Here is a 13,159-nt window from a genome sequence, read left to right as displayed (position 1 = left end):
CTATTTTTGTGTTGGTTATTTTTTTATTAAGTAACACCAGCTGCTAGATAAACTTTTGGCTATTGAGAAATGATAACTCTCAATATAGTTCCTCAAACGATATTCAGAAACGTTTCTCAATATCGTTTCTCTGGATGTGTGGACTATGTTGAAGCTTTAAACTCTACCCAGCATCTAACATTTGCCTGTGATGTACGGGCAAATGAAAAACACCAACACCAACACCAACATGGGAACACACCAACATGGGAACCAAGAAGGAATGGTCGCGTCTGGAGATAACGAGGTTCACAAACGGTCTTTAGATGCAGGTGGTATTAGTTTAGTGTAGTGTCCCACAGCAATGGGAAAATAACTCAGAGAAACAACTCAAAACCACTCCTGTTCTCGCTCTGCGTCAAAGGCGCCGCACATAGATCCGTTGCCATAGCCATCACAGTTTTATGTTTTCAGCTGTGATGTTTATTTTGCGATTTTTAATAAGTGGTTGAACACAGCTGTGGTTGATTATTAAATTTAAACATCTGCCCTACTAAAGATTTGTGAGAGAGTTGTTGTGTGTGTCTCATTATTATTTTTCTTAACAGAAATTCACTGAATTCTGCAGCCCATCTACATGTTAAGATTGTCAAAGTCAAGCTAGCATAACTGACCTACTTAGCTCTCCCTCTCTGTTCTTCTTTATTAAAATGTTTTACTGACCTTTAGTTGTCATAGTGCTGACAATTAGTAGCAAATCACTGTGTCCCTTTTCCTTTTATATATCCTGTGTACATTTAAGATTTAGCACGCTATATCGAGAACTCGACAGCTAAAACCAATGGTAGTCATCGTCAGCGAGCAGTGGAGTCTTGTCACATCACATTAAAATGTGTGTATATTTAAAATTTCTAGAATATGAGCTGTACTAGTATCCTACTGGCACATGCAAGAGAAAACAAAGGCTTTCAGCCAAGGCAAAATAGACAAAGGCAGGTTATTGGGTTGTGTGCCAAATATTACAGCATCCCTTCATATCTGAATTTACCATCTGAGCACAAGCATTAAACTCGATAAAAATCCCTGTTTCCACTCAAAGATTTCCGCCCATACCCAGTCCCATTTACAAGCTGCCATATAGCCGTGCAAACACAGCAGGTATAGCTAGGTTTGTGATGCCATAGCTGAGAGATCTGAACTAATTATGTTGGTTGGTCTTTGTAGCATTTCATGCTATAAAATTTGAGTTCTGCAGTAGCAAAGACGACCGTTGAGTACATACTAAGCAGTGATAAGGGAAGCGGGTCCAATCTTACTCCTGTCATTGTGGTGTGAGGAACTGCAGAATATCACTTTGGGTCGTCAAGTGAAGTAATTTGGCGGGTTTTCACAACAAAGCGCCATGTGAGAGGCATCCTGTATCCTCATGCATTACCTAATGCGGAGCAAAACTCTCGGTCATGAATGATTACCTCAGACCTGAACATAACTAAGGGAAAGGGACGCAGCAGCAGTCCTCCGCTCATAACAGCGAGCTTCTTTGGCAAGAGGAACATTGCTGGGGATGAGTAATGTGGTCGGTGCTCTTAGTGTAGAGGCATTGAATCTCATCAAACGTTGAAGTATTTGACTGCAAAAGTGAAAAATTTGCCATCCCGCTGAGAGATTGCCTGCAAGGAAAAGGAATGGAGAATCAGCAATGTCATTAAGATTTCTCATCTGGGGCCATAAATGTCTGAGAGAGAAGGAGAGAGAGAGAGAGAGCTCACGGCAATCTATCTCAGAGCCTCTGAAAGTTGTCAGTCTGTTCCAAATTGGCTCATCAGCCAACAGACAATCACGCTCCCAAAGCTGCGCGGCTAATTGTTTAGCTCTTTTCGATTTTGAACCCGAAATCTGTCCTCTCCTGTCGGGCTGACGCAAAACACTGCATGTTTTGACTGACGCTGGTTTCACTCTGTTCATAACGCTGCGCATGTTAAGCTGCTTACAGAAGCCTGGATGGTTTTTGCATCGACAATGAGCGAGAAAATAGACTAACTGCTGAATCATGCTGAAATAGAGGAGAATAACCTGTTACACTTTGTGGAGAAAATTCGAAATATCTTAATTCCAATTTTCTCTTCGTTTTCTTTATGATGCAGGGTTTCCCGCAGTGTATTTTCTTATTTATTTATTAGCTATGTTTGGTAAACTGAATGGAGCAAGTTAAAGTAAGACAACATGCCATTCATACCCCACAAGCCACTGATAGGCCTTAGGATAACATCAGCATTTTAGATCATTTTAGCTTACACACTTATGTTTGCATACTGACTGAGTTCAGGTCAATATAACATTGATACTCCACATGCCATTTCTTACATGTTAGCTAAGCTTAGTATTGATGCTAATTTTTAGCATCAGAACGCTGGGTTCCAGGTCCTGTTTAAATTTCTCTAGAAATGTTCTAGTTTGTGACATTAAAATTGCCTCTAGGTGTGTTTATGAGTGGAAGTACATCCTGACTGTGATGGACTTGTGACTCGATCAAGATGTACCTCAACGCAACTCCTGCCAGGTAAGTCCAGATGGATGTGATGGAACACTTGATGTCTTAGTCATTTTGTAAGTGATGAAATAAAAAAAAATGTAAAAAAGCAGCTCAACAGTATGACTGTTGATAATTTTGAATGTGAACACAGGCCCAACGGTTGCCTTGAAACGTGCTCGTCAAAGCACAAACACCTTCAGGAAGGTTGAGGGATTATCACACCCCGAGAACAAATTAACATTGTGTGTAAATGCGCCGGTAGACAAATCATTCTGTCTGCGCGTATAAATGTGCAACAACGAACAGACATCAGTGATCCGCTGCACACTTTTTGTGTGTGTGAGTGAGTCGGGACAGAATATTGTGAACCAAAGATATATTGTCTCCCCTCCACATTTATATGCAGCCAATTTATCTTGCACTGAAGCCGTGTGTGTCTGTGTGTGTACGTGTGTATTTACGTGTGTGGGGGTGTGTGTGTGAAAGAGAGGAACAATCTGTTGGAATATGTCACAAGGCAGATGAATTAGGTTACCTCCACACAAACCATTCTGCTTCCCTAAGTGAAATAAAGTGAGGATACAAATTGGCCGTACGTTCTTTGACCACTGAGCTAATTGTGGCCTGGGAAAAATTCAGAGTTTTCCTTACTTAAGAGCACCAGAAGAGAATTACTCAACAGGCGACTAATCAGTCTCTAAGCACAGGTATTTTTCAAAGTCTTTCTCTGGGTATTGTTAAAGCCATTAGGACTCATTTCTGTTCAGTAAAAGCACATATTTGTCCTGTTCACATTTTAAAAATGCCTCCATTATGTGAAATTATTCTAAAATAATTCAATAAGTCACAATTGTGGCTTAGGTAATAGTCTGTGAAATACATCAACGATCACACACACACAGAGTATGTGTTTCAATAATCACAGGGGCTTTGCATTGACTTCCATCCATTCTTCTTCGTTTCTATAGCCCAATCCTGACCCGTACTCTAAACCCAACCTAAACTCAATTCATATCTTAGTCCAGAACCCAACCACAAACCTAACAACAAAACCTCTTCTTATGGAGTCAGAATTATTCACATGTTAATACTGAATAATTAATTACTTAGATTTTAATGTTTTTAAAATTTTAACACAATTGATCTTTTTTTTTTTACATACTAAAGAGAGGAACCTTTGTATTCACATGTGTCTGGTACGCTTGTAAAGCTGATGCACAATCCATTTTTGTAAACAGCTGCCAGATGACAAAGTTGTTGTTTTTTTTCATTTCTTTTCTTTAAAACAAATACAATCTGAAGGAACGTTGGTAAACACAACTGCCATGTGCTAATGCTAGTTAAGCAAAAAAGGAAGTAGCCTATCACCAAAGCTAATCATGGCTAAACTAGCATCTCAATGCAACACAAATACTACAAACAAACCGTGCCTAGCACAGACGTCCCCAACGCTAATGTCGGTGTCAACAGCATGAACAATCAGGAAATCCTGAAACATTTCAAAGCTAAAGCACTTTAAATCAATCTGATTTCTCAATAACCTAAGTAGAAAATAGTTTTGTGATATTATGTCTATTTATTCCAGTGGAGTTTCATTTTTCCTTAAAAAAAAACAACAAAAAAAAACCCACAATATGATGAAAAAGGCTAATGTTGTGTTCAAGTTGTGCTAAAAGGAGTTAGCCTATCATGGAAGCTGTTCAAACCTAAAAAAGCATCTCAATGCTAAACATAACTATCATATTTTATGAAGGCTAACATTAGTTTGGTACATACTACTCTTCACACATTGCTGTCTGTGTAATGTTCAGTGTGAAAGCTTACATGAAGCAGTGTATGTATTTATGTCCATCACCTGCCATGAACTGCTAGCAACGAGCATCCGCTTTGTTAGCCTCTTAGTGCTTTCCACATCCTGTATTCAAAGGGAGGTTTAAAATATACTTCCCTCTGCTCTAATGGATGCTGGAGCTGCAGTCAGGTGTGAGCGTATTTTAACTGATACCAGGGGTGAAGACGCACACAGATACCGAGACCACGGAGCTGTAAACGGCTTCCATTTTTAACTCAGACGCTGCTTGTCAGGCTCCCCACCAGAGCTACAGATAAGAGCCGCAGCAGCAAATATCTGTGTACATGTTTCTGTTAGCATTACAAAGAATACTGCACTGGAACAACCTCATTTCAATGGAACAGCCACAAGCGCAGTTTTAGTTCTGTCACCACAAGTTTGCAATTATATTTTGATCACAATATTTCTAGTCGCAAAGCCTGAACATTAGGTTTTGAGAGGAAAGACGTGTAGAACTACACGTTGTGACTCGTGTAGTTCTACAGTATGATATGCTCAGGGAAAAATTACCAACAAACCATATGCTCCAATCTATCACAGCATGTCACTATCCTCTTTCTCTGTTTGAAAGCCGAGTCACTTCGTTGACTGAGAAGTTTTCAGTTTTAGTCAAATCTATTCATGAATAGAGCTGCGTTTCCAAGCAAAGTCGATCTCCGTCGAAAGATCCAAATTACTCAAAATCATTCCCCAAACGTACAAGTAGAAAATTTAGTAAGTGAGTCTGTTTTATTTTATGTAGCACCTTCCACCGTACAAATCAAAAAGCGCTTCACAGATGCAACAACTAAAACACAGTAATACAGAGATAAGTCATTACTGACAGTTAAAGGAGTGCTGTCATTGCGTTGCTGCATTCTTCCCATGTCCTACAGAAACTACCAACATTAATATCGGCAGCAGCTTCTTTGAAAGGCTGCGGCAAAATATAGAAGAGCATTTGTTTTCGGTACTTCTATCGTCTCCTGGGTGTGATTCCTCCGCCATCACTTGTTGCTACGCACCACCTCCCTCATGATCAGTCTCTGCTGGCCTCTTGACTCCAACAATATGGGGCCACAATCTGCTGCCAGCCTGACACGCTCGTTCTGCCTCCGGCATACACACAAGCTAAGCTGATGCGGTGATAGTGAGACTGCCCTTTTGAATGGCTTCTTTAGTAATGACATTTCATATCAAAATAACATCCTCTGTTGAATTAAACATCCAGCGGGGGAGAGAGAGTCGGGGAAAAAAGACGAAGTACTAATGGCTGAGCGATTTGTTTGACCCCCTGGAAGCCAGATGGGTTTTGTGTAATATGGAGGCTGTAACGCTGTGGCGGACTTTACGGGACTGAAAAAACTTTATGGTTGCCTCCATGGTGAGAGCGTAGCTCATTTTTAAAAATGTTTTCAGTGCGAGCTTCCTTGTAACACCCAAGCTGCATTTCACTGAAACATTCAGGCAATAGCCCCTTCCCTCTTCTTCTACACCTACTTCATTCTTTAGTGTTCAATTCAAAGTCATAAGTTAAAGCCATTAGTTGCGTTTCTGTTACAAATGCACATAATACTTTGGCAACATCCCGCTAATGTCGAAAAAACATAACTTAGTAATGGCTGAGTTTACATTCAATAAACTAAAGGTCCACGACGTGGAGCCAAAACGACAACAGAGTCCATCTACCTAGGTTTCCAAACATCCTGTGAAAGTAGAGCTGGCTGGGAGGGGAAAGCAGAAACCGGACTGGGTTGTTTGTTTCATTGATTGGTTCTTGATCCAGCAACCACATAATGAAATCCAACATACTTTTCTTGGAGAGGTTCAGTCAGACAGGAAGGTTCCAGACTGGCAAAGTCAGCCATCAGGTTGAAACGCTCCTAACAGACTTGCCCACTAAAAAGATGGCGGCACGGCGTAACGCACTTAGTGATGCAAATTCAGGCTCCGCCACACGCCTCGCACAACAGATGACATGGGAAAGCAGATGAGACCGTGATGAATGCTGTTCTCCATGACTGTTCAGGCAAGAGAGGAATGAAAATGCAGCATGAAGGTGAAGTACCGCTTCACTGTAAGATTAAGTGTAACAACTGTATCAAATGAATTTGGTGTGTTTTTTTGTTTTTTTTCCCCTTCTTGTTAGATCTGCATGAAAAATGAATCAGAAATGGAACAATAGAGCTTTCTGAATGCTGTCCAGGTACGATGGGAGGAAGTGATTAACTGCACATAATCTGGAGTGAGCTAATTGAGAAGCTACAATGATAAGTTCTAATAAAGTCAACTTTGAGTCACTCATTATAAGCTGCATAGGAGCTACTGTCCTGTCCAAGATCTCCATTATTAAACATTACAGTACGGTTATACTTTTTGTTCTTGCTTAGCAAAATTAGCTTTGCCTCACCGAACAGGGACAACCTGCACTGTACTACAACCATGCTCCTTCTACTTTGGGACTGAATTCAAACGTTTAACTCTTTGGTGCACAAAACTGATTGAAGAAATAAATCGATTAAGGCCAAGAACGGCACTGAAAGCAGCCCTCTAAGCCATTCAGACGAACACAACAGAGACACAATCAGATGACTTATTACCATGTAATAATAACTCAGAAATTGTCCATGGAAAAACCTTATAAGCTTGTATTAAAGCAGAAAGTACGGCGGCCACCGTAAGAAAGGCTTACAGTATTCAATTATGCCGCGTGAACTGATCAGTAGATTATTGCGAGGGAACGCAAAGGTATTGTGAGGTAACGCAAAAGAAAAAAATTCCCCATGTCTCCTGGAGGGTTCCGTAAAACTGGACTTCCCATAGCATTTCCTTCAACAATTACTTTCTCCTCTTTACTCCAAATTTGAGATTTATGAAAGACTAAAGACTAAAGACTACTAAAGAACCTATTCTACAAACTTAAGAATGAAATAACTTTATTTAGTAATTTTGTTATCAGCACTTTGTGTCTCTGTATTTAATATTGGGGTATGAAAGTGGAGAGGACTTTGTTTGGTTCTCCATGTTGTGACTCGTCACCTTGGTTTATCACATAAATCACTGTAAAACATATTGGCATTTTTGGTTGTAGCGTAACAAAACGATAAAAAAAAAAAAAACAAAAAAAAAACAACCTGAAGGGGTTTGAAAACTTTAGCTGTTTTCACGTAACTAACACCCTGCCAGGTGTCAAAATGACCTTAGGTTTTGAAGACAAAGTGTCTTTAATGCTCTGCTGAGTGTGTGTACAAGTGTAAAATTTGACACTAACGGAGCAGCCACCGCCTAAAGTCACTCTCTCCTTTTACAATTTGTTTCCCTCCGTTAGTGTTTTCACACCTTTCCTCTGCTTTCTGACACATTTTAGATTTTTTTTTTTTAGCCCCTCTCCTTCCTATTTTTTCTCCTGCCTAAACTTTGTCCTCCTCCCTGCTTCTCACTTGTTTTTAACAGTCACAGACTCTTTTTTTCTTTTTCCTTTCTCCCCCTCTGTCATTTCGGTCGTCTCTTTCTGGTAACAGCGGGAAGCTAAACTCAGTTCACAGTTTTCTGTTACGTCTGACTCTAATTCCCTTCTCAGAGGCAAGCTGCCACGCTTCGGTTCCTGAGTGAGCGCACACGAAGGACATCGTAGTGCGATCTCTCGGCGCTCTTGGTTTGATTTAAACGGCCAGCACGCGAGGAGTTGCGGTAGCATGTTGCTTTATTTCTTTTTCTTTTGTAGTTCCTTTCCCCCCCCCTCTCCCACATGTCTCCTCATTTTGTTATCTGGTGTGCGTGCTCTCTCATCTTTTTGACACAGAGCAAGATTGCTCTTTTAATGACTTCTTGTACCTGCGTGCTAACTCTGTCACCCCTCTCGGCGCGTTCCCCTCCGCTTTCTGATTCTTCTTGAAGTTTCGTTGATGGCCTCAACACCCTAACCTCTTTTGAAGCCTCGGTTTGACATTTCATTTCAAAACAACAAGCCTCCCTGCTGCGCTCCGCTACCTCACTTACCTGAATATAATGTGCTGAAGGTAAAACAAAAGCTGAAATCTGCACTGTTGCTCTTTTCACTGTCCAAACTGTACCACAGGGAGTAAAACTGGAAACCGGGAAAACTGGTGAAATGTACTGCAATATTTTTGATTTTCTTTCCAAGATTCCTTAAACTGCAATGCAAAAAAAAAAAAAAGAAGTGAACATTGACTTCTACGTTACCAGATGCATTGAGGTTTGTGTTAACATTACGTCACAGCAGGAAGACAACAGCAATGGCTTTAGAGAAGCAATTTATGATGCACAACAACAGATACAACTTCAAGGTAAACATAAAACCAAATAGCATTTTTCGCACCAATAAAAATGCGCCGCTCATGGTGGCAGCATGTTGGTCCACTTCTGACACGTTGGTTCTGATTGGTTCTTAATGTTGCTTGTTTGGACATTCGCTCCCAATGGTTTTTGGAAGCTGTGCAGATGAAGGGATATTTTTGCTTTTTTTTTTTTTTTTTTCACGGTTTTCCGACAGTTGTAATGATGCGTAACCATGGTGACAGAGTATTGTTTTCACAACTCATAACTCCATGAAGCAAATTTACTTTTGTAATTTCAAATTGCGTAGTTGTACGGTTAATGGAAACACAGCTACTGTCATCTCACAGCAACAGCCTTCAGTCAGAGGCCTTCACGGATTTGACGCGTGACTGACTGCTACTGGAGATCCTTCTTGCCAACAGCATCACCATCTGTTTGAACATACTTATGATCATAAGAGTTATGACAAGTTTTAATTAAATATTTTTGAATCCAACTGGTTTGAATTCACATAAATATAAATTCACCAGCCATTTTATTAGGTACACCTGTTTGCTTGTCAACACAAATCGTAAATCAGCCAATCAGAAGGAGCTGAATCAGTGAAATTAGGGATCTAGATGTGGTAAACAAAAAAATTGTTTAAGTTGAAAACAAGTGTCAGAATGGGAAAAAGAAGAAGTTTGAGCAACTTTGAAAAGAGCATGGTTAGATTTCGGGTCAGAGTTTCATGTCGCACCTCCGTATTTGCAAAGAATCCAGGAATTTTAATCAGTTCTTTAAAGAGCAGAGAGACTAATACTCTGCATATTCTGTTAGCAATATCTATTTGTCCCACACCAACCTTTTGAGCAGTATTATAAAGACAACAATCACACGCTACTTTTCCTGAAAAGTCCTTGCTTCAAAGTTTGGCAGCATTTTCCTGACAGAAACGGATGAAAAGACACGCACAACGTTACAAGCTCAATGTTAAAGCAAAACTTTCTACAAGTTTATTCTGTTTAGAAGAATACAAAAGAACAACAAGCAGCATTTCAGTTAGCCTGCCAAAAATACAGCTTATCTGGTTTTATTTCTACCATTTTCTTTTTCGAAGAAGAAAAAAGCTAGAACTTTAAAATCCTGAAAATGCTATATTTGATAGCTGAAATCCTCACACACCATCAAGTGCTAACCTCCAACCCTCTTTTGCTGAACAAACACACATACACGCACACGCACGCACGCACACGCACACCTACGCACACACACAAACACACCATCATCCTTCAAAGGAGAGGAGCTCCTTGAAAACTCAATTAGACTCAGGGGCAGAACTTGCAAAAAATAAAAAGAAAGAAAGAAAGAAAAAACAACAACAAAAAAACATACACTCTGACACAGCAATGGCCAAACCTGGCACGCACACACACACACACACACACACACACGCACACGCACGCACACGCACAGACACACACTGGAGCCAGTGTTTCAGCTTCCTGACCTGCAGCTATTCCCAGGATTAAATGGACTCTGGGGTTCCAAATGAAAGAGCTTGTTCTATAGCGTGCAGCTAATGACACTGTGTGTGTGTGTGTGTGTGTGTGTGTGTGTGTGTGTGTGTGTGTGTGTGTGTGTGTGTGTGTGTGTGTGTGTGTGTGTGTGTGAGAGCATGTAAGCTTCGGGTGCTCCAGAACATTCTCAAGACAAACACGTTCATTTGTGTACAATTGAGCAACTTATTCATGGCTTAGTTTCAGCCTCTTTATTGACTGGAAAATGATCTTTATTTTTTTATTTGATGTTTTTAAATGGGCCTGTCGTGGCTTTTTCTGTAATGGCTGAGGACCTTAATTGAGACTCAGTAGAAAAAGCATAAAGAGGTCACGGTAAAAAAAAAAAAAGATAATTTACTAAACAGTAGATAAAAAGTAGTGACAGGAAATGTGAGTTTGTAGATTTAATAAAAGGAAATCTACAAACCTGGTTGTGTTTTCCTTCACAAGAGGTTAGACTTACAGAATTTATCTGCATCAACATTGACACATTCATCTGAAAATTTTAACGTGTTAATATTACATAATGCAGATTAATCTTACTATTTTTCGCGTTCTGGACTCGGTGAACGATGGCGAAAGGTAAAATGTTTCCGCAACAGCAGACGGCAACGAATGCTGAACATTTTTCAGGTGTTCTGTTCGAATGGATTCAAATCTTCTCAATGAACAAAAACATATATACACACACACATATATATATATATATATATATATATATATATATATATATATATATATATATAATAAAGGTGAACAAATCTGTTCCTACTACAAGCCTAAGTATTCACAGACACACACCTCATCACACACATGTGCTAATCCTTGATTAGGACGTAGTCAAGACAATCTGTCCAGGCCAGGACCCGGACAGATTGGGAAAAGCTGAAATGCTCTATGTGTGAAAGAGCGAATGCGTACTTTAAGACACCAATTCTGGTCCACTGTATGGGTCACTAGCTATTAACCCCGAGGCAGTCACCTTGACACACTTAGAAACAACGGGACACACACACACGCAGACACACCAGGAGTCTGAAATGACCAGTATAAACACGCTCACCCCGAATAAAAACTTTGCTTTCATTTGCAACCAGTGTTGATCCTGACATTGACGTTATTCTGATGGAACTTTAAAGGGACAGTATTATGTATTTTTCAGGCACATAGTAGCATTTTATAGCACAATAACTGTTACCTTCAGTTGTTAAAATGCTTTGAATATCAAATATGTCATGTATTTTAACACTTTGAAATTGGGCCTCTGTCTCTTTAAAAACTCCTGCTTTTTCAGAAACTCCGCCATCATGACATGGCTCCTCTATTAACCCTTTAGCAACGTTTTTAGCAGCGAGCACTTAGAAGTAGTTTCTATAATGAGCTCATCTGATGCGTAGTTCCATTCGGTGTTTGCTAATTGCTGCAGGCTAGTCTGAAGGAGCTGGTATGTTTTTGATGAGAGAATAACATATCTAAAGCACAAAAAATAAAACTACCTCTAATATTTATACATGTGTGTATGAGAAATTACCTGTGGTGCTTCTGATGATTGGGAAATATTGGATTTCTCAGTTTTCCACCAAATTTAGGGCTGACACTTTTGATTTCGGTCACCAGACAACTTCTTGATGTGTCTCTAGTTTGTTGTCCTCCAAACTCCATGAATCATTTATCATTTTTGCAAGTTCCTGCAGTCTGACAGTTGGGAATCTCCCTCTGCTCTGGAGAGACTATCAAACTCTCTTTCTCTCCTTGAGAGTGAATAAATGAGTCACTGCAATCAGTCACTACAGTCTATGTAAGCAGACACCACTTTGTGAACGTATGCTTTTCCAAATCATACTTGGATGAGGAGCATAAAATTTGATTTGTTCTGGATTTTCACAGATAAAAAAAAACAAACTCTCATTCAGTTTAATAAAATTTTTGCTTTGTTCTGACTTTTTTATGTGCTGCCTGTGGGACACTTTAGATTTAAATCTCTGAATAGATTTGCTCTCCTTAGATGATTTTTTTTTATCCTGTTTAAAAAAAACCCAACTCTAATCTTATACAAAGACTTAGATAAGTTGCCATTTCTTAGTCTGTTTTCAATTGAGCCTCGCTCTTGGCAGAAAACATATTGATTGGTCTCAGAGATGTCTTTCAACATTCTGGTTGAAACGTGACCAAAATATTCTAGGATGTGAATACTTTTGCGAGCAGCTTTGATCTCCTCTTTGTCTTGATGTGCTTCATATAAAAATATTGAAGTAAAACCTACCAAATGTTCCGAAATGAAATTTTAGTCCTTTGTAAATAGGTTCAGAAAAATTCCCAAATTCTGTTTAGTGTAAAGATGTTCAACCATCACTGTACAGTGTGAGGGAGGACGGTTTGTAAGGTGGGGGTGTCTTGACATAGAAATAACGAGGAGTGAGAGATGAGGGAGAAAAGCATCACATTTACAAAGATATAAAGCAGCAGCAGCTGTTTCCAGCCCATTAAAATGTAATTAAAGAGAACCTCATTACGTAGAAAGACAGAGAGAGCGATGGGGAGAAGGAGAAATAAACTGTTATCTATTGTCCATCACTCATCTGGGCAGAAAACCATCAGTTCACTTCAATTGGAAAACAGGAATCCACTGAGGTCTGATTGTGTTTGTGCTAATTAAACGTGATATCAATTAGTAAAGAAAGATATAATTATCCAAAGGTATTTCTGACAACAGAAAAGTTTAATCGTTTGTCTTCCAGTTCAATCAGCTTTTTTCTAAAGGAATTTTGTGTTTCAGTGACAAATCACCTCATCTGAAAAAACAAAAATGTTGCTAGTTAGCTTTAGTCACTACAGTTAGCACCAGCTACAATAATTAGCCACAGTCACTACAGTTAGCTAGTCACTACAATTAGATACAGACACTACATTTTGCCACAGTTAATACAGTTAGCAGTTATTCTAGCAACAATAATTAGCTACACTACAGTTAGCTAG

At 39.5% G+C, this 13,159-nt stretch overlaps 1 protein-coding gene across 3 annotated transcripts in view; it reads right to left on the bottom strand.

Moving 5' to 3' along the window:
- The window catches only part of il1rapl2 (interleukin 1 receptor accessory protein-like 2), a 397,523-nt gene that overhangs the window by 291,342 nt on the left and 93,022 nt on the right, over positions 1–13,159 (bottom strand). The window lies entirely within an intron of this gene.

Source organism: Poecilia reticulata, chromosome 10 (genome assembly GCF_904066995.2).
Source record: "Poecilia reticulata chromosome 10, P_reticulata-male-v2, whole genome shotgun sequence".
NCBI classification, from domain to species: domain Eukaryota; kingdom Metazoa; phylum Chordata; class Actinopteri; order Cyprinodontiformes; family Poeciliidae; genus Poecilia; species Poecilia reticulata.
This window is presented reverse-complemented; position numbering and strand designations above follow the sequence as displayed.